This window comes from Narcine bancroftii, chromosome 5 (assembly GCF_036971445.1).
Source record: "Narcine bancroftii isolate sNarBan1 chromosome 5, sNarBan1.hap1, whole genome shotgun sequence".
In the NCBI taxonomy this organism is placed as follows: domain Eukaryota; kingdom Metazoa; phylum Chordata; class Chondrichthyes; order Torpediniformes; family Narcinidae; genus Narcine; species Narcine bancroftii.
This window is the reverse complement of record NC_091473.1, coordinates 19,194,744-19,217,275: the sequence shown is the minus strand read 5'-3', so window position 1 is coordinate 19,217,275 and position 22,532 is coordinate 19,194,744. Positions and strand designations below refer to the sequence as shown.

The window sequence follows — 22,532 nt, the reverse complement described above, 5'->3', positions numbered from 1 at the left end:
CTATGATTCAGTCTCCAAAGGTCTCCTGGATGAAAAAAATGTCAAGATTCTGAGATAAGAAATTTCTCCTCATCACCTTCCCAAATGCCTGACTCCTTACTCAGCAACCAAGTTCTCTAACTTTAGGTAACCCCACAAGGAGTATTTTGAATGAGATAACTTTCATTCATTTACACTTCAGTAAATATCAGCACAACCTGCTCAACCTTTCCTCCTAACTTCCAGCAATAAAACATGTGCATCCTTTCTAAATTCACTCCTAAGCTAGTCCATCCATATTTAACCAAGAAGTCCTGTGCTGGAAGTGGTACTCCTAGCATTGCACAGTTGGTTAGAGTGCGGTGCTACTTACACCAGGCTTGTGGGTTTGATACCCTGTACTGCTTTCAATCATGGACCAAAAGCAGGCCATCTGGGTCAGCCTGGGGGAATCAGGCTGAAGGGTCTGTGTAATTTCTTTACTGTATCTGGCTGCACTTCCATCCTAATGTGCGGTTACCCAGAGGGGGGAGGGTTGGTCGCTTAGAAGATCTCCTGGTTGGGTTGTTGCTGTGCCAAGTTGGCCATTCACGGGTCAAGTGGGAGGGCAGTGTAAGGTTCTGTTTGACCTACCTCTCTTTCGGGGTTGTGTCCAGGCCCATGTGTCATGAGAGTGGGAGCACATGGTGGCAGAGTTCCAGGAATAGTGGGCTCCCCAGGGGATCGTATGCATCGTAGATAGCAACAACGGGATTTTAATGTAAATTTATATGTAAATCAATATCACCTATCATGAATTTCCAACAATGTAAATTGTATATTTAGATATAGATCTGTGTATAGCTTGTGTTTTGTCATGTTGCTGTTGTTTGAATAATTTTTGGTTAAAAAAAGTTGTACTCCTAATATTGTCTCACAGATGTTGCAAGACTCCCACTTTATTCGCCTTCCACCCTATTTTTGCATAATCACCTGTTCTGTGCATGTCCCTTCTGAACCTCTTCCTCACAAAACTAGCTACTTCTACTTTTTCCACCATTACCAGATAAAACAGAGGACCTACCATCTGATGGCAGATGTCACCATCTCCCTTCCAACAAAGAAACCACTCAAGATATGAATATATCACTGAAACCTTGGATGTCTGGCATCCAAGTTCAGGCTATTACATTTAAATTTAGATATACAGCACGGTCACAGGCCCATAAGCCATGCAAACACCCTAATTAACCTATAACCATCCCCCCTCCATGTTTTCAAGGGTGGGAGGAAACCTGAGAGCCCAGAGGAAGCACACACAGACATGTAGAGAACGTACAAACTTTTTCCAGACAGCACAGGGTCCAAACCCGGGTTGCTGGAACTGTAATTGCATTGCACTATCATCTTCGCTAATCATTGTCATGGTTCTAGATTTCACTGCTCACCATCTTTGAGGGTGTTACAGCACTCTGATATTAAGCTCAGAATATTAACTATACTCGAAGTGAACTCCTTAAAGGTTCTGTCTTTTTAAAAATATTTTATTTACATGCTGTCATTCTTTTTCCTGCACCAAGATACTGGATTAGAAATGCAATGTTTTAAATGTGACAGAAATATGTCACTTCAAAACCAGACATCTTTCATTCTGGATGCCAATGCTTTCTCTCCTGCATACCATGTGGTCACATTGTCCAGAAAACTCAACAAGCTGTCTATGTGTTTACAGAGCCGTACACAAAAATGTCTCCAAAAATCCACAGTTTTTCTCACGGCTCGCTTGCCGTTATCCCCTCTCCTCTCAAGCTCTATGGCCATTTGACCACCAAGACTTTCTTCCTGGTGTGTAACCTGCAGCACTAGACTCCAGCATCTGCAGATTTTCTTGTTTACCTTTATTTACGAAGTCATAGAATCACAATTACACAGCACAGAAATAGCACTTCAGCTGTTGTTCTTCTTTATACTAATACTAATCCCATTTATCCACTCTTGCTCCGTAGCCTTCTATCGTTCAGTGATTCAAGTGCATGTCCGGATACCTCCACCACCAACTCATGTAGCATGTTCCAGATTACAACCTTTCTTGGTGTGAAAAAATCCCCCCTCAGATCCTTTCTAAATCTCTCACATGAACAAAACAGAAATGCTGAAGAGGTCAGCCAGTCAAGCTTTGGTACACGAGGTATATGAAATCATGATGGACATGGATAAAGTGAATGCTCATAGTCTGTTTTCCCCCCAGAGTAAATGCTTCTGAAAGTAATGGTGAGGGATGGTGTGAGGGCAGAGATTTAAGAGGAACCCAAGGGGAAATTTATTCACTCAGAGAGAGATCCAGATCTGGAACGAGCTGCCAGAGAATGGTATAGAAATGGTTAAGATGCCTATATTCAGGAGACATTTGAACAGATTGAAAAGAACAAAGTTTGTATTTTTGGTCATGTAATAATACATTAAAAATGTAATATGCGTGACATTCTTCAACTTTCTCTGGCGTATGGCAAAGTGTTGCCCATGAGCATTGCCCGACACCCCTAACAATACAAGAAAGAGAAGCAAAAGAGAGTCCCTTTAGGGACTCTGAGTGTCCGTGGATTCACCATCAGCACTCCTGCAGCCTCTGTAGCCACACAAACTCCAGTTCAAACCCTCGGCAACCTGAGCTGCAGATCCAAACCTCTCAGGCAGCCTTCAGTGCCTGAGGTCTTTTAGGAACCCTTTTTGCTGTCAACACTTTCTCGAATCCAGGTTCCAACGAATGGTTCCCATGAGCCAGTTTCCAGCAGCCCGCAGCATGTCAGCATGCGTGGGTCCTTCGACTGCATCACCAACACGCTGTGGAGGTCATCCAGCCCCCCCCATTTGTACGCTGCTGTGGTTATCTCCCATTTTCTCCTTCTCCATGGGGTTGTTCTCCCTGTTTCTTGTGCCTTGCACCTGTCCACTGCTCCCATGGAGTACGAAAACCCTTGTGATATGATGCACAGCACAGGCACTGCCCTCTTGGGGACAGACCCCGTGGTTGCAGAATTTAAAATCAATAATATCAATAGGAAGGGTTCAGAAGGAAATAAACCAAATGGAACTTACCAAGAATGCCACTCTGCTCAACATGGATGAGTTGGGCCAAAGGGCCTGTTTGTGCTGTATGACCCTATCTGTGAAAAGAGAAACCAGTTAACGCACTGGATCAGATACTTTTCCTTTTCAATGTTTATGCAGCATGAATTAAATGTTTTTTTTCTCTCTTGTTTACATTGGATGTATCTATGGAATGGATGCAACTGCATCAAATGAGCAATAAATTTTCCAAGACACAAGAGACTGCAGATTCTGGAATCTAGAGCAAAACAAAATTCATTATGTCAGACATTATCTGTGGGGAGAATGGAACTTGCAATGCTTTGGGTCAAGACCCAGCATCTGGACTGCAAGCAACTTATTTTTTTACACTGAATTTTCCAACTTCAGGTAACTGCTCTATCATCAGTTCCCATTTGTTTATTGTCACAAGCAGTGAAAATGTTTGTTTTACAAGCAGTCCAGCTTGGCATCTTCTGTAGGATACAGCAGGCAAGACACAGTACAGAAGAGCAAAGGCAACATAATTTTACCATTGAGATGTTCATTCTGATGAGAGTGAGAAAGAATCTTTGAACCTGGCAATACATGCTCATGATTCTTCTTCCAAATGGGAGAAGGGTAAAGAGAGTGTGGCAAGGAGGGGATGCCTTTTCATGTTAGCTGCTTCTCCAAGGCAGCAGGAGTTATAAAAGGAGGGGAAGAGAGTATGTCCAATGGACTGAGCCACATTCACTACTCCTGCATTTTCTTGTAGTCTGGGGTGAACCAAATTCTATACCATGCAGTGATGCATCCTGTACTTTCAGTGGAAATTGTTAAGTGATGCAGGGGTGTGATAGTACAGATCTATCACCAATGTATATAGTGTATATAGTTACAGTATCTAGACTGTGCTTACAGCGATTGGCTGAGAGCTAAGCCACACCTACTGTCTGGGCCTTAAAGGGTTGTGTCCCTAGCCAGGTCAGATCATTCCGGACTGGTCGGCCACCTGTGAAGAGCTCCTGTCTTTTGCTAATAAAAGCCTTGGTTTGGATCAATAAGTCTTTGGTTCTTTCGATGAGCTCTACAATTTTATTAGCAAAAATAATTTTTTTTGAAAGGGATGGAGCATTTAACTCGGCCAGAAAAACTTGATATCGACCCACAGTCAGTTACAGCCTTCAAAGCCTTTAAGTTCTGGCTGCTGAACTTTGAAAACTTCCTGAGATTCATTGAGGTGGAGGAGGATAACCAGCGTCTAACAGCATTGCTGTCTATGGTGTCCTTGAGAGTCTACGAGAACATCCAGGATGAGACCACTTACACCGCAGCCATAAAGGTACTGAAAGAACTGTATGATCAACCGGTGAACAGAGTTCATGCCCGGCTCGTGCTTGCATCGAGGAAGCAACAGTCCGGCAAGTCCAGCAGGACATATTTACAAGTATTAAAGGCATTGGGCAAGGACTGTAACTGTGTGGACAAAACTGCTGCCGAGATCACAAATGATCTCGTCCGGGATGCCTATGTGGACGGGCTCCGATCGAACGAACTGAGGCTGCGCTTGCTCGAGCAAGGGGTAGAAAAACTAGAGGACGTGGGCCGGATTCCAATCACAATGGAGGATGCAGCCTTAAAGTTCACCGAGTTCTCTAGGGACTGGACCCCTCGTTCTGATGTGAGTAGAGTGCCCTTCTACCCGACCACCCCCCGAGATACTGACGGCCTGTCGGCTGCTGCTACCCTGCCCCGTGCGAACCCAAAATGTTATTTCTGTGGGAGGGACAAGCACAGCAGGTCCCAGTGCCCAGCAAGAAAAGCCAGGTGCCAGAAGTGCCTTAAAAAGGGCCACTTTGCTGCAGTCTGTAGGTCTAAAATGGCTGCCGGCAAACACAGTGCCTCGTGTGAAGCCCAATCACCACTATCCCATTCAAACTCTTCTTCTCCAGAGCTCTCGTCCAATGAGAGCAAGGGCTCCCCTGCACGGCAACACCTGACGTCACGGACACGCCGAACCCGGAAGGGGCAGCCCACCCTCGCAACCGTGGTGTTGGCCTGCCTCTCGCCCCTGTGCGGAACACTCGACCCGGCCTCGGTCCCGACTGTGGCAACCGCTGTTGCTGCCGCTGCCACAGACACCCCCGAAGCCGATGCTGCCGCCGCCACAGCCACCCCCACGGCCAACGCTACTGGAGCCCGGTCCCCGTCTGCCGCTGCCTACGCCGCTGCCAATGCGGCCGACTGGGGACCCGCCGCGCCCAACCAGGTATTCACCCTAGCGTCCATCACTGATGACCGCCGGTGCCCGACCGCCGTGACCGACAACCTACCCACCGCCAACCGCGAGCAACTACAAACCCCAGTACTTACCTTTCATCCGCCGACGCCGCCACAACAGCACTTCCAGGAGGTCCTCCAACCTGCTCCTCCAGCGCTGACTATGTCTATGACGTCATCCCGTTGCGTGACGTCATCCCGTTGCGTGACATCATCCCGCGGAACTCCCCTGTCAACTGCTTCAATAACACTAAACCAGCAATGCTCTCATCCCCTCACCAGAGCAATGGAACTGATTAAAGTACATGGACACTACACCAATTGCTTATTTGACTCTGGGTCAACTGACAGTTTTATCCAGCCAGATCTGGCCCTCCGTTGGGGACTTAACATTATCCCCACTACCCAGAGGATCTCATTAGAGACAAGGTCACACTTGACTGGGATAAAGGGGTATTGCATCGCCACGCTGGAAGTACAAGGCATAACGGTCACCCACTTCAAATTATTCGTCCTTCCCCAACTGTGCGCCCCAATGTTGCTGGGATTAGACTTTCAGTGTCAGTTCTGAATGGTGTTCCTACACTTTGGGGGACCCCACGCCCCCCTCTCGGTCTGCCATCGCCCCACCCCCGAAGCACCCGAGCAACCCGCCCCCGTGCCCTGGGGCCAATCCTGCGGCCTTTCCACACTCCTGATTGCCCCGCCAGCACTCTTCGCAAACCTCACCCCTGGCTGGAAGCCTGTGGCCACCAAAAGTCGGCAATATAGTTACGAAAACAGGCAGTTCATTAGGAGTGAGGTGTGTAGATTGCTGGATGAGGGCATCATCGAACCCAGTTCAAGTCCCTGGAGAGCCCAGGTGGTGGTTGTCAAGAACGGGGAAAAACTAAGGATGGTGGTCAACTATAGCCAGATCATTAACCGCTTCACACTCCTGGAAGCATACCCCCTGCCATGCATCACGGATGTGGTGAACCAGATCGCCCAATAACGCATATTCTCCACCATTGACCTACGTTTGGCCTACCACCAGCTCCCGATCCGCTGTGAGGACCGACCATTCACGGCCTTTGAAGCGAATGGGCGGCTATATCAATTTCTCAGGGTACCATTCGGGGTCACGAATGGTGTCGCGGTCTTCCAGCGGGAAATGGACCGGATGGTGGACCAAAACGTGCTAACCGCTACCTTCCCGTATCTGGATAATATCACCATCTGCGGCCACGACACACAGGACCACGACGCCAACCTAGACAAATTTCTTCAAACTGCCGTCGGCTGAACCTGACTTACAATTTGGACAAGTGTGTCTTCCGGACCACACGACTCGCTATTCTAGGTTGTGTGATGGAGAACGGGATAGTCATGCCAGATCCTGACTGCATGCGTCCCCTAATGGACTTACCCCCCCCATAACCAGAAAGCGCTCAAACGCTGTCTGGGCCTTTTCTCATATTACGCCCAATGGGTTCCACACTATGCCGAAAAGGCACGTCCTCTTATCAAGACCACCTCCTTTCTCCTCTCGACTGAAGCCAGAGCGGCATTCGATTGAATCAAATCCGACATCGCCGCTGCAACGCTGCACACGATCGATGAGTCTGTCCCGTTTCAAGTCGAGAGCGATTCATCCGACTTCGCCCTGGCAACCACCTTGAACCAGGCCGGTCGGCCTGTAGCCTTCTTCTCCAGAACCCTCCAGGGTCCAGAGAGTAGACACTCCTCGATCGAGAAGGAGGCCCAGGCCATAGTTGAAGCGGTGCGTCGTTGGAGACATTACCTCGCTGGGAGGCGCTTTAAACTGTTGACTGATCAACGTGCGGTCTCCTTCATGTTCAACAACACCCAGCGTGGTAAGATAAAAAAAGATGAAGAATCGAACTCTCCACCTTTAACTATGACATCCTGTACCGGCCTGGTAAGCTCAACGACCCGCCTGACGTGCTCTCCAGGGGGACGTGCGCCACCATACAGATGGACAGACTACAGAAACTCCATGAGGCGCTCTGTCATCCAGGGGTCACTAGGTTTGCCCACTTTGTGAAGGCGCGCAACCTACCCTACACAGTCGAGGAGATCCGCTCCATGACCCGAGCCTGTTCGGTGTGCGCTGAATACAAGCCAAACTTCTTCCGTCCGGATAACTCCCACGTTATCAAAGCCACCCGCCCCTTCGAGCATCTTAGCGTAGACTTTAAGGGGCCCCTACCGTCGACCAACCATAGTAACTACATCCTTACGGTCATCGATGAGTACTCCTGCTTCCCGTTCGCTGTGCCCTGCCCAGACACCACTGACACCTCAGTGATACAGGCCCTTCACAGTATTTTCGGCATTTTCGGGTACCCCAATTCCATCCACAGTGATAGGGGGTCCTCATTCATGAGCGCAGAGCTGCAACAGTACCTTCTGGAGTGTGGTATCGCTTCAAGCAGGACCACGAGCTATAACCCACGCGGTAACGGACAGGTCGAGAGGGAGAATGTCACCATATGGAGAGCGGTTACACTGGCTCTCCGGTCTAAAGGTCTCCCCACCTCTCACTGGCAGGAGGTTCTCACTAGTGCCTTACACTCCATCCGCTCCCTCCTACAAATGCCACCCCCCACGAAAGGATGTTCCTGTTCCCGAGGAAATCCGAATCAGGAACCACTGTACCAGCATGGCTCACCGTCCCTGGCCCCGTCCTTTTGCGACGCCACGTCCGGCACTCAAAGAACGACCCCTTGGTCGACCGAGTGACTCTACTCCACGTGAACCCACATTACGCCTACGTTGAGTTCCCAGACGGGCGGGAGGACACTGTTTCGGTGCGGGACATAGCTTAGGACGCGGTAGACCCACAAACCCCCCAACCCAACCTTCCCCAACTCTTTATTCCCCAGGCCCCATGCCACAACAGAAGGACCAACAGGACCCCAACGACCCGGGCCACCCTGTCGACAACACGACTGGGGAATTGAGTGAAGGAACGGTCACACCCAACGAGCCCGCTGGCAACACCACTCCAGCGACCCCAATCCCGGCACCACGGCGGTCACACCGGATGGTCAGACCCCCTGACCGCTACAGTCCTTAACCTACCCCTTCCTTTCATTCTCTCCCTCATTTTTTTGGTTTTTTTTTCAGGGTCAGATCTCCAAGAAGGGATGAATGTAATAGTACAGATCTATCACCAATGTATATAGTGTATATAGTTACAGTATCTAGACTGTGCTTACAGCGATTGGCTGAGAGCTAAGCCACACCTACTGTCTGGGCCTTAAAGGGTTGTGTCCCTAGCCAGGTCGGATCATTCCGGACTGGTCGGCCGCCTGTGAAGGGCTCCTGTCTTTTGCTAATAAAAGCCTTGGTTTGGATCAACAAGTCTTTGGTTCTTTCGATGAGCTCTACAAGGGGACATTCCAAATTTCCACAGGATCATTACCATGTTTAAGCCTCTTTCTCAACCTATTTCTATAAAATGCTTCACTGACTGTTAGTTATCCTACTCCTTATCACCCAATCCAATTCAGCTGATCTCCACATTTTTTTTGTCATTCACCTCAATTCTCCCTCAGCTCTTTTGAAAACTGTAAACTCTCCACTTAACCCCAACCCCCAGTGTTGAGAAAAGAACCCTGACCTGAAAAAAGGTTTCTTTTTCTATGGATATTGTTTGACAGGCTGAGTTTTTCCAGCATTTCTATTATTTTTCAAAAACCAGTATTAGCAGATACATTCATTTTCCCACCACTCACCTTATAAATCTGCCCTCTTGTTTTAGTTATCCCAGGATGAGAAAAAGTTTATTACTCTCTAACCTGTCTATATACTTCATAATTTTAAATCTATCTATTACAGGTCACTTTTCTACATCCCAGGGAAAGGAATTCCAAGCCCATGAAGTTTTACTTGATCATTGAAAGGCTCCAATTCCAGTTGATATCCTGTTGAATGACCTCTGAACCCCCTCCAGTATAATCGCACCTTTCCTTTAGAGTGCTGACCAGACCTACACAGTATTCCAGGTGTGCCCGAATCAATGCTTTATAATGTGATGGCAGGCCATCCCTGGTTTTATAAGCTCTGTCACAACCAAAGAAGGCTATGACCTCTGAAGCCATCATCACCACCCTACCAAGCAGCATTGCTACTTCCAGAAATGTCTGGATTTGTCCCCTCAGGTCCTTCTAGTTATGGTCATTCTGCTTTGCTTCAGATACAGACTGGACTAGATTCCTGGCTGCTTCAGAGTAGGTTCAGTTGCACAACTTCTTGACTTTATTTGGAAATAGGCCCAACTAAATTGGAGCTCTCATAATGTTGATGCTCCCAGCAAATTAAATGGGAGTTAATCAGTCCACAAGTGGATCCCAAAGTCACGTCAAAGAACTATGCTTTGAAGGGGACTAATATCCTTGTGGGAAGGTTTTCTGGGGCTGCTCTGGTGTGCTTTCTAGATTTTCAGGAGGGGAGGTAAGGGAGTGCCAGAGCAGACAGGAGGGAAAAGAGATGTTAAAATTGAATGCACCGTTAGAATTTAAAGGGTTAAACATGATGGAAATGCTCTCAATCTATTTCAACCCAAGGAATATTTTAGGAAAGTCAGATGATCTTACAGCATGGATTGGCATGTGGAATTATGACATTGTGGCCATTAGTGAAACTTGGCTGCAGGAGGGGCAGGACTGGGAGCTCAATACCCTGGGCTTCAGCTGCTTTAAAACAAAGGGAAAAGGGGGAGAAGTGGTAATGCTCGTCAGGAACAATATCACAGCTGTGCTCAGACAGGACAGACCAGAGGGCTCGTCAACTGAAGCTATATGGGTGGAGCTGAGGAACGGAAAAGATATGACCACACTCATGGGGTTGTATTATAGATGCTCAATAGTTCATAAGAATTGGAAGAGCAAATCTGTAGAGAGATAGGAGACAACTGCAGGAAACATAAGGTTGTGATAGTTGGGGATTTTAACTTTCCACATTTTGACTAGGACCGTTAAAAGGCTAGATGGCTTGGAGATTGTCAAATGTGTTCAGGAAAGTTTTCTAAATCAATATATAGAGGTACTAACTAGAGAAAGTGCAATGTTAGATCTCCTAATAGGGAACAAGATAGTACAGGTGATAGAGGTATGCGCATGGGAACATTCTTGGTCCAGTGATGAAAATGCCAATAGTTTCAAGTTAATTATGGAGAAAGATAGGTCTGGTCCTCGGGTTGAGATTCTAAATTGGAGAAAGGCCAATTTTGAGGAAATGATAAAGGATCTAGAATGCATGAATTGGGATAAGGTGTTTTCAGGCAAAGATGTGAAGGACCTTCAAAGGTGAAATATTGAGAGTACAGAGTTTGTATGTTACTGTCAGGATCAAAGGCAACATTAGCAAGCATAGGGATATTGGGGATTTGATTCAGAAGAAGAGAGGCGTATAACAGGTATAGGCATCATGGAGGAAATGAGGTACTTGAAGAGTATAAAAAAAGGAAGAAAAATAAGAACATAGGAACATAGGAAGTAGGAACAGGAGTAGGCCAAAAATGGCCCATCGAGCCTGCTCCGCCATTCAATACGATCATGGCTGATCTAATTTATCACCTAACTCCACCTACCTGCCTTCTCCCCATATCCCCTAATTCCTCTATCATGTAAAAATTTATCTAACCGAATTTTAAATATGTTTAATAAGGCAGCCTCAACCACTTCCCTGGTTAGAGAATTCCAAACATTCACTACTCTCTGGGAAAAACAATTTTTCCTCATCTCTGCCCTAAATCTACTTCCCCGAATCTTGAGACTGTGTCCTCTCGTTTTAATTTCCCCGGCCAGCTCAAAAAACCTTCCTACATCTATCCTATACATCTATACCCTTCATAATCCTATATGTTTCTATAAGATCTCCTCTCATTCTTCTGAACTCGAGTGAATACAATCCTAGACGATTTGTCAAGGCTGGAATTTTCTTAAGAACGGAGCTCATTAATTGGATTGTCGGATAAGCTGGCCTTGGACACCCCTCTGAAAGATGTTTAAAATGGCAACAAAGATTAAGGAAAATAGAGTTCAAATACAGAACAAAACTATACTCTCCGACTTTGGAAGAAACTCGGCCTACTTGCCCAGACAGAACCACGGAGTCAAGGCTGGAATTTTCTTAAGAACGGAGCTCATTAATTGGACTGTCGGATAAGCTGGCCTTGGACACTCTTCTGAAAGATGGTGATGAATATTGATTTGAAATGTTTTATGAAGATAAATTGCAGTAATTGGCATTGGTTGCCCGTGAGTTTTAAAAATCCAGATAACATTAAAGTTTATTAGTGATTATTTTTGGATGGAATATCGGAAGGATGAATTTATTATCTATAAATACAGAACAAAATTACATTCTTTGACTTTGGAAGAAATTTGACCTATTTGCCCAGACAGAGCCGGAGTTGGTGCTGGAATTTTCTCAAGAACAGAACTTATTAAAGTTGATTTCGGACTCCTTTTTGAAAGATGGCGACGAATGTTGATTTGAAATATTTGAAATATTTTCTGAAGATAAACATATATATGGAACTCCTTGACCTGCAATAAGGTTTATCAGTGATTTTTTTTTGGATGGAATATTGGAAGAGTGAATTTATTATCTGTGAGTATGCATACATTGCAAACAGATTTTAATAGTTTTGAAAAGGTTTTATTTTTAAACTAATCAACAAGATCAGTTTAATATTGAGAAAATTGGAAAAAACTGAAACTTTATTATTAAATTTGGAAATTTAGTAGAAAGAAACTATGAACAAGATTGATGATTTATAAAATTAAAGTCGAAGGAGCAATGTCCAAGAAGAGTTAAAAATTTTGAATAAGTTTTTCTTGAAAATAAACAATAATTTCAACTTAACATTGAGAAGATTGACAAAGTGGAAAATTTGGTATTAAATTGGGAAACACAGAAGAAAAGAACTTATGAATAACATTGATGCTTTAGAAGATCAAGACCGAAGGAATTATGTTCAAGAAAATTTTAAAAGATTTGAAAAAAACTTTTTTTGAAAGTAAGCTATAAATTCAACTTGAGACTGAGAAGAATGGAAGATTCGGTGTTGAACTGGGATGTTCAGAGGTATTTTAATTCAGTGGATGAAATTCAGGAAGACTTGAAAAAAAAATTTAAAAAAAACTTTTATTGATTGTAAACAATGTTTAACTCAGTGTTGGGAGGGTGGAAAGGGTGCAAAATTTAATATCAAGTTTGGATTTTCAAAAAAAAGAGTTCATGAATAAGATTGGTTAAATTGATGGACCGGGGTTTTATGGATATAAGAAATGATGATTTTTCGGTTTATACGTGTATTTTGTCTGCCGGGGGTGGGGGGAGGGAGTGGTACTTCTGCTCCCGAAAGTCATATGCCACTTGTGGTTTATACCACACCCATTTGGGTTTTTGGGAATTAACCACCACAAGGTGGTTTCCTAAGGGGTTAGGGGAGGTGGGGGGGGGGGGTGAAAATTAGAAAATTATTTAGTATCTATTATGTAATATTATACCTAGTCAATTTGAAATGAATGTATGGAGATACTATAAATAAATTTCGAAAAAAAAAAACCCTAGACGATTTAATCTTTCATCATAAGTCAACCCCTTCATCCCAGGGATCAACCTAGTAAACCTCCTCTGGACCATCTCCAAAGCCAGTATATCCTTCCTCAAATATGGAGACCAGAACTGGACACAGAACTCCAGGTGCAGTCTCACCAGTACCTTATACGGTTGCAACATTACCTCCCTACTCCTGAATTCAATTCCTCTAGCGATGAAGGCCAACATTCCATTTGCCTTCTTAATAACCTGCTGCACCTGCAACCTAACCTTTTGTGATTCATGCACAAGCACTCCCAAGTCCCTCTGCACAACAGCATGTTGTAGTTTTTCACCCTTTAAATAATATTCAGCTCTTTTATTTTTCTTGCCAAAGTGGATAACCTCACACTTACTAACATTGTATTCCATCTGCCAGACCTTTGCCCACTCATCCAGCTTAACTATATCCCTCTGCAGACTCTCCACATCCTCATTACAATTTGCTCTTCACTCAATTTGGTGTCATCCACAAACTTGGCTACACCACATTCTGTCCCCTCCTCCAAGTCATCAATGTAAATGATGAACAGTTGTGGGCCTAGCACCGACCCCTATGGCACCCCACTTACCACTCTGCCAACCTGAAAAACTCCCACTTATCCTGACTCTCTGCTTCCTGTCAGACAACCAATTTTCAATCCAGGCCAATATACTTCCCCGGACTCCACTTTCCTGGAACTTACTGAGAAGTCTCTTGTGCGGCACTTTATCAAATGCTTTCTGGAAATCCAAATATACAACATCAACCTGTTCCCCTCAATCCACCGCACCCATTATATCTTCAAAGAATCCTAACAAGTTTGTCAAACAAGATCTTCCCTTTTTAAAACCATGCTGCGTCTGCCTGATTGAACCCTTACGTTCCAAAAGTTTCACTATTTCATCTTTAATGACGGCTTCAAGCATTTTTCCAACTACAGACATCAAGCTAATTGGCTGATAATTTCCAGTCTTCTGCCTACATCCCTTCTTTAAAAGTGGCGTGACATTTGCTGTCTTCCAGTCTCCCCAGAATCCAAGGAATTTTGGTATATGACCACCAATGCATCAACTATAACTTCTGCCATTTCCTTCAGAACCCTTGGATGCATATCATCGAGACCAGGTGATTTGTCTGGCTTTAGTCCCATTAGTTTCTCCATCACGACTTCCTTTGTAACGACTATTTTATCAAGGCCCTCCCCAACATTCACATCCTTAACTCTGCACTTGGGCATGCTGGATGTGTCTTCCACCGTGAAGACTGACACAAAATATCAAGGGTCCTATGTTAACTCTGGCCACCTTCTTCCGTTTTATATATTTATAAAATTTTTTGCTTTCTGTTTTTATATTTTGTGCCAATTTACTTTCATAATCCTTTTTCCCATTTCATATTACCCGCTTTGTAACCCCTTGTTGTCTCTTAAAGTTTTCCCAATCTTCCAGTTTCCCACTGCTCTTTGCAGCTTTGTACACCTGAGCCTTCAATTTTATACTCTGCTTTATTTCCTTTGTTAACCACAGTTGATTTTTCCCTCTCTTGCTGCCCTTTTTCCTGACCGGAATATATTTTTGTTGAGCATTACAAAATATTTCTTTGAAAATCTTCCACTGTTCCTCAACTGTTTCATCAATTAGCCTGTGCTCCCAATCCACTCTGCCCAATTCCTCCCTCATCCTATGGTAGTCACCCCTGTTTAAGCATAATATATTAGTTTTAGATCTAACTATTTCCCCTTCCATCTGAATGAGAAATTCAATCATACTATGATCGCTATTTCCCAGATGGTCTCTGACCACTACATCATTTACTCTACCTATCTCATTGCACAACACTAGATCCAGGAGAGCATTTTCTCTTGTGGGTTCCTTAACATGCTGCTCAAGAAAGCTATCGCGGATGCATACTATGAAGTCCTCTTCTAGACTCCCACGACCAACTTGATTGATTTTCCCAATCTATATGGAAGTTAAAGTCCCCCATGACTACTGCCGTATCATTATTACATGCCTCACTTATCTCTCTATTTATTTCCTGTGCCTCTAAACTATTGTTATTTGGTGGGCGATAGATAACACCCACCAATAATTTTTTCCTTTTGTTATTCATTATCTCTACCCAAATGGACTCAACATTATGCTCTTTAGATCTTATATCATTCCTCACTACTGCCTGGAGCTCATCTTTGATTAAGAGTGCAACTCCACCTCCCTTACCATCCTGTCTATCTCTTTGCATCACCTGATACCCTTGAAAGTTTAATTCCCATTCAGGGTCATCTTGTAGCCATGTTTCCGTGACAAAAGAAGTCAAAAGCTAAAACAAGGGATGAGGTTGCTTTGGCAGACAATGTGAAGGAAAATCCTAAGGTTTTCTACAAGTATAATAAGAGCAAATGAGTAGTAAGAGACAAAATTGCTCCCCTTGAAGATCAGAGTGGTTGGCTTTGTATGGAGCCAAAAGAGATGGGGGAGATCTTAAATTTTTTTTTTTCATCAGTTTTCACTCAGGAAATGGGTTCAGAGTCATTGGAAATAAGGAATGCAAGCAGTGAGGTTATGGAACCTATACAGATTAAACAGGAGGAAGTGCTTTCTGTCTGAAAGCAAATAAGGGTGGATAAATCACCAGGGCCTTACAATATATCCCCTCGGTCCTTGAGGGAGGTTAGTGCAAAAATTGCAGGGCCTCTGGCAGAAATAGTTAAAATGTCTTTAGCCATGGGTGTGGTGCTGGAATATTGGAGGGTAGCTTATGTTGTTTTGTTGTTTAAAAAAGGCTCCAAAAGTAACCCTGGAAATTATAGACCAGAGAGCCTGATGACAATAGTAGGTAAATTATTGGAAGGTGTTCTAAGGGATCAATTATTTCGATAGCCAGGGACTGATTAGGGACAATCAACATGGCTTTGTGCATAGTAGGTCGTGTTTAACCAATCTTATAGAGTTTTTCGAGGAGGTTAACAGGAAAGTTTATGAAGGAAAGTCTGTGGATATTGTCTACATGGACTTTAGTAATGCATTTGACAAGGTCCCACATGGGAGGTTAGCTTGGAAGGTTCAGACACTAGGTATTCAGAGTGAAGTAGTGAACTGGATTCGACAATGGCAGGACAGGAGAAGCCAGAGAGAAGTGGTAGAAGATTGTTTCTCTGATTGGAGGCCTGTGACTAGTGGTGTGCTTCAGGGATCAGTACTGGGGCCATTGTTGTTTGTCATTTATATCAATGATCAGGATGATAATTTGATAAATTGGATCAGCAAGTTTTCAGCTGACACTAAGATATGAAGCATTGTGGACAGCGAAGAAGGTTTTCAAAGCTTACAGAGGGATCTAGACCAGTGGTAAAAATGGACTGAAATGGCAGATGGAATTTAATGGAGACAAGTGTGAGGTGTTGCACTTTGGAAGGCAAACCAAGAAAGGCATACACAGTAAATGGTAGGACATTAAAGAGTGCAATAGAACAGAGGGATCTGGGAATACAGTTATATAATTCCCTGAGAGTGGCATCACATTTGGATAGGATTGTAAGGAGAGCTTTTGGCATATTAGCCTTCATAAATCCAAGTATCGAGTACAGGAGTTAGGATGTTATGTTAAAGTTCTATAAGACATTTGTGAGGCCAAATTTGGAGTATTGTGTGCAGTTTTGATCACCTAACTACAGGAAAGATATCAATAAGATAGAAAGAGTGGAGAGAAGATTTACTAGGATGTTGTCTGGACTTCAGGAACTGAGTTACAGGGAAAAATTAAATAGGTGAGGACTTTATTTCATGGACCATAGAAGAGTGAGAGGAGATTTGATAGAGGTATTTAAAATTATGAGGAGGATAGATGGAGTAAATGTAGATAGGCTTTTTCCACTGAGGCTAGGTCAGGTACATACCAGAGGACATGGGTTAAGGATGAAAGGGGAAAAGTTTAGGGGAACATGAGGAGAACTTCTTTCCTCAGAGAGTGGTGAGAGTGTGGAACGAACTTCCAGCTGAAGTGGTAAATGGGCTCAATTTTCAAATTTAAGAAGAATTTGGACAGGTACATAGGTGGAAGAGGAATGGAGGGCTATGGACTGGGTGCAGGTCAGTGGGACTAGGCAAAAAAAATGGTACAGCACAGTCTAAAGGGGCTGAGGTGGCCTGTTTCTGTGCTGTAAAGGTTCTATGTTTCTAGGGTTCTATGGAATGTGTAGCTTTCACATTGTTCAAAACTTTCATGTGTGAGGGAGGACCATTTATTTATGGAGAGGGGAACCAATGTTTGGAAAAACATCTTATTTTGCGTGAAGGTAATGTGTGAGAAAAATGCTTTGAACGGCAACTTCAATGGATCAGTAAGCACAAAAATAATTTATCCTAGCCAAGATGTTGCCACTGTTCATTACCTCCATTTCAATATGTTAGTAAAAGTCAGGCAGTTTCACTTCAAGAACCACACAGCTGGTTTTTAAATCCCTGGCATTTTATGTGCTCTTGGGTTATATAGTTTTCAGCTCACAATGAATTAAGAAGGAAGGCCTAAGATAACAATGCAAGGCTAACCATATACTTCTGTAAAACTATAAGAAATTTGGATGAGATTGAGTGAAAAGAAACTCAAAATATGCTTAAATCAGTAATTAGGATACTTTAAAACAGCTCTCTGTAATCATTGATCATTATAATGGATTGAAAAAATAGATTTTCTGTAAAAGAAGCAAATGTTTTTTTCAGTGTTTTGAATTGCATCAGCACAGGAAAGAATGCATTGATCAATTTACTTCAGTGGACTCCTCAAGCTGAGCGACATCAGGCCTTCCCTACATTCATGTCAGGGCTGTCGTGGATTCATTGAAAATTTTCAAGTTTAATTTACATGAAAAAAAATCACATAAAATAAGAGACAAAGATTGCCAAAGTTTTTTCTTGAGTTGGCCGAAGGTCGTACCTAACCATTTCTTCTGCATCTTCTGGGAGATTACATAAAACCATTAGACATAGGAGCAGAAATAGACTACTCAGCCCATTGACTGTGCCCCACCATTTAATCATGAGTTGATCCATTTATCCACTCAGCCCTATTGCCTGGCCTTCTACCCATAACCTTCTATGCTCTGGCTAATCAAGAACTTATTAAACTCTGCCTTAAATACACCAAATGGCTTGGCCTCCACAATGGAATATTGCAACAAATTCCACAGATTTACCACCCTCTGGATGAAGAAATTGTTCTGCCTCTCTGTTCTAAGTGGAGGCACTTAAAACCTGAAATTGTGCCTTCTTGTCCTAGACTCTCCCATCATAAGAAACAACCTTTTTTCATCATTTGAAAAGTTTCAATGAGATCTTCCCTCATTCTAAATTCTAACGAGTTCAGGCCAAGATCTGTCAAATGCTCCTTATATAACCCTTTCATTCCCAGACACATCCCGTGAACATGCTCTGAATCCTCTCCAACATATTCTCTTTGACAATATTTGCTAGCCTACTTCCATACTTCATCTCTTCCCTCCTTCTGAGATTTTTAGTTGCCTTCTCCAATTTTAAAAACTTCTCAATCCTCTATCTTCCATTTATTTTTGCTCCCTTGAATATTTCCTCTTTTTTGGTATGCATTTATCCTAAACCTTCTTCATTTCTTGTGGACCTCCATCCATCGCTACCTTACCATCTTCCATATCAATGCCCCCTTCCAATCGACTTTGGCCAATTCCTCTGTCGTGCCACTGTAATTCCCTTTACTCCACTGAAATACTGACACATCTGACTTTAGTTTCTCCTTATTAAATCTCAAATTAAAGTCAATCACATTGTAATCACTGCCCTCTAATGGTTCCCTTATTCTAAGCTCTCGAATCACCTCTGGTGCATTACACAATACCCAATCCAGTATTGCCGATCCCCTCAAGGGCTCATCAACAAGCTGCTCGAATAAGCCATCTCATCGGCTTTCTACAAATTCTCCCTCTTGAGATTCAGTCAAATCCTGTTTCTCCAATATACTTGCATATTAAAATCCCCCATGAATAACATTGACCTTCTGACACACCTTTCCTATTTGCTGTTGTAATTTGTTGTCCACATCCTGGCTACTGCATGGAGATCTGTATTTAACAGCCAACAGTGTCTTTTTACCCTTACCATTTCATAACTCAACCACCATGATTCTATATCTTCTGATCCTATGTCAGCTCCTACTAAAAAAGTCACACCATCCCCTCTACTTATCTGCTTATCTTTTCAATACACTTGGACATTCAGATCCCAATGACAAGCATTCTTTAGCCACGATTCTGTGTTAGCCACAATATCAGACCTGCCAATGTGTAGCTGTACCACAAAGTCATCTACTTTATTTCTTATGTTGCATGCATTTAAATACAAAACCTTTAGCCCTTTATTTGTTACATTTAACTCAGTGTCCCCGTTGTAATGGTAATTCATCACACTGGCTGATATTTTGCCCCGTCTGACCATCCTTCCAAACAAACTCTACCAGCTGTCCCTACTTTTGCACCAACTGCCTCTTCACCTTGGTTCCCATGCCCTGCGAATTTTAGTTTAACTGCACCCCACCCCACCACTTCCTAGCAGCATTAGCAAACTTCCCAGCCAGGATATTGATTCCCCTTGAGTTCTGATACAACCCATCCCCCTTGTACAGGTCCACGCCTTCCCCAGAAAAGGTTCCAATGATCCAAGAACTTGAAACCCTTCCCCCTGCACCATCTCTTCAGCCACACATTTGTCTGCACTGTCTTCCTGTTCTGACTTTCTCTAGCTCGTGGTACAAGGAGTAATCCAGAGATTACCACCTTGGAAATCCTCCTCTTCAGCTCCTTTCCTAGATGCCTAAAGTTACTTTGCAGGACCTCTACCCACTCTTGTCTATGACATTGGCACCAGTATGTCCCATAACTTCTAGCTGCTCACCCCCTGCACCTTAAAAATTTTCTGAACCCACTCAGCGACATCGTAAACCCGAGCATCCAGGTCCCTATGACTATTGCTCCACCTGACTCCACCCTTCCCTTTAGAGGCTCAGAGCTGATCACATGATGAGGAGGCTGTATGTGCCGAAGACACACAAAGCTATATTGTTTCCATGTCTTCTTTACCTACTCCTGAGCTTATTTTTTTCTCTCAAACTCTCCCCCCCCCCACCTAGTTGTCTCCCTCTCTCCACCTCTCACACCTCTGTGTCCCCCAGCTTTTTTCCCCACCATTATATACCAGTATGCAATTTTAATTTTTTAAAAAATCTGATTCTTGGTAAAGGGTCCTGACCCAAAATGCAGGCTGATTGATTCCTCCAGCATCTCATTGATTGTTCCAGATTCCAGCATCTGCAGTGTTTGTTGTTTAAAGCTTGTATTGTGTTCAGATGGGATGGGCTCATACACCATATTCTCCATCTTTTCTTACCAAAAGGCAGGATCAATTTGTAATATAATGCTGGATTGCAATTTTTTTGGAGCTTCTTCAGTATCCCAAAATTAATGGAAACCATGTGTGGTTTGCCACTGAACGTATGATTGCTGATGTATTGATACTGGCACCAAGGACTGGAGAACACTATTACATTAGGTTGAATGTGCAATCAGGTGACAATAAACTTGATATTTAAATCCAGGACAAATGTTTCTGAACTGGGATCTCTCCATCCTAAGGTAACAAAGAACACATCCAAATTTCTCTGCACCTTCAAATCTTTTTACTCTTCTCTATTTTATTTGCCTTACATGAATGTATAGATGAATTTATCAGAGAAGAGGGGAAGAGGGCTGAAAAGGAGAGTTCTCTGGTATAAGGAAGAGGGCGGGAAGCTGGAGGAAGGGAAACAGGGGAGAGGGGTTTCATGGAAATTGGAGTCGATATTGATGTCTCCTGATTGGAGACAGTCAAAATTGAATATACAATGTTGTTCTTCCATTTTACGGGTGGCCTCAATTTGGCTGTATATGGACAGAATGTATCTAATATATTAAATTATGTAACTAATACACAGCAACCACAGACAATGAAACAATCATTAAAATGCCATTTACCAAGTGAATTTCACATTATTAATTATATACCCATCCAAATGTTACATTATATTTCTAACGAGATTTTTAAAACATTACAGCTGTCAGCTAACAATCATCTTCCTGACTCTGAGAGGACACATTGCATTATTGCAATACTTAGGCAGCAGATAAGTGGTGAAAATTAACAGAAATCTCATCTTCTGCATGACATATTTAACACTTTGGAGATTATGGAAAGATGAACTCATAAAACGTCATTCACTACAATATCAAAGAGCTCCTCCACCATTCCACTCAAAAGCTAATATCCAGTGGCCCTTGCTCTGCTCAAGAAATAAATAAATGTCTTAACTGCATGGCATGGGTAGAACATGAAATCAATACAAATTACCTGCTCTCTGAGATACTTGCTCTTTCCTTGAAATTGGGACATTTCTTGACCAAAATCATGTCTTGCCTGATCAAAATCTTCTCTAGTCTAGGGAAGTCTCATTACTTATTTGTTTTAAGTAACACCCTGATTTATAATTCTCTCATACTTTTTTTTAATTCATCTTGGGCTTCTTCCCTTCCCATCTCTATCATCTCCTCTTGTCCTACAACCCTTCTAGATCCTTGCATAATGCAGGCTCTTTCAAAACCCCTTACTTTAATCCATCCATTATTGATACCTCTCTCTGTAATTACAATACGATATTGCTAAGCACTAGGTTTCCATTTCTAAAGCTCTCCATTCTCAGCCTCTCTCAGGTTCTTCTTAAAATATAAGTGATAAGTGTACAGTACTCAGGGGGATCACGTGATGCAGTGGAGAGGGTAGTTGGGTTCTTCAGAGCTCCAGCACGAACGAGGATAAAAACGTAGAAAACAACCAGTAAAATAGCAGGAAGGTGGGGTATAAAAAATGTTTGTTAGAAGAATTAAAGCCAGAAGAATGGGAAAGAAGGAAAAAAAATTCTGAAAGAAAAAAATGACCCAAACATCTAACAACTGCCAAGAGAGTCGGTCAAGAGATGAAAAACAATGTCCTACCTGGAGGACCCTCAAGGTTAGAAGGCAGCATGACCTGTTCCATGGCAGGCCCAGGCACCGATGTGGATATCTTGAAGATGGAGTCAGTGCTGATGTGTCAGGTTGAGCCCCGAGGTTCGCAAAAGGTACATACAGAGAGCGATGGTAGGGGAGGTCACACTCGCAAATCCTGCAATGTGAAGGAACCAGTGAGGCAGTGGCGACAGTGGAGAGGGGAGCTGCGTCAGCAGTAATAGTCCCAATGACTGAAGGATGGTCAGCAATGATGGAAGAAGTCTTAAAGATGACCCCCTGCGATGGCCCTATGGTGGCGAAAGCTCTGGAAACTCTTCAAAGCAGCTGGGGAGGAAAAGAAGATGGTGGAGTTGTGACCCGCTTCGCAGGCAGACGGGCTGCTGAAACCACTCCCTAGGATCCCCGAGGAAGCAGATGGGCCAGCTGGGAAGCAAACGTGAGTGACACTGCAAGAGAAAAGACACCTGCGCCACTAGGTGAGCCCCAAACATGGAGGGGAAAGAGGGCCAACGCAGAGATCAATGGAGGAGCGAAGGAAAGCTCAGCCACAAAAGAACAATGCAT

The 22,532-nt window shown here is 43.5% G+C and overlaps 1 long non-coding RNA gene across 1 annotated transcript in view; it reads right to left on the bottom strand.

The window, feature by feature from the left end:
• The window catches only part of LOC138762634 (uncharacterized), a 46,578-nt gene extending 24,552 nt beyond the window's left edge, over positions 1 to 22,026 (bottom strand). The window contains exons 1-2 of the long non-coding RNA XR_011356998.1: positions 21,954 to 22,026; positions 3,055 to 3,122 (exon numbers count right to left, since the gene is read on the bottom strand). This is a non-coding gene — a long non-coding RNA (uncharacterized lncRNA). The remainder of the gene's footprint in view (positions 1 to 3,054; positions 3,123 to 21,953) is intronic.
• Between the last annotated feature and the right edge of the window lie 506 nt (positions 22,027 to 22,532).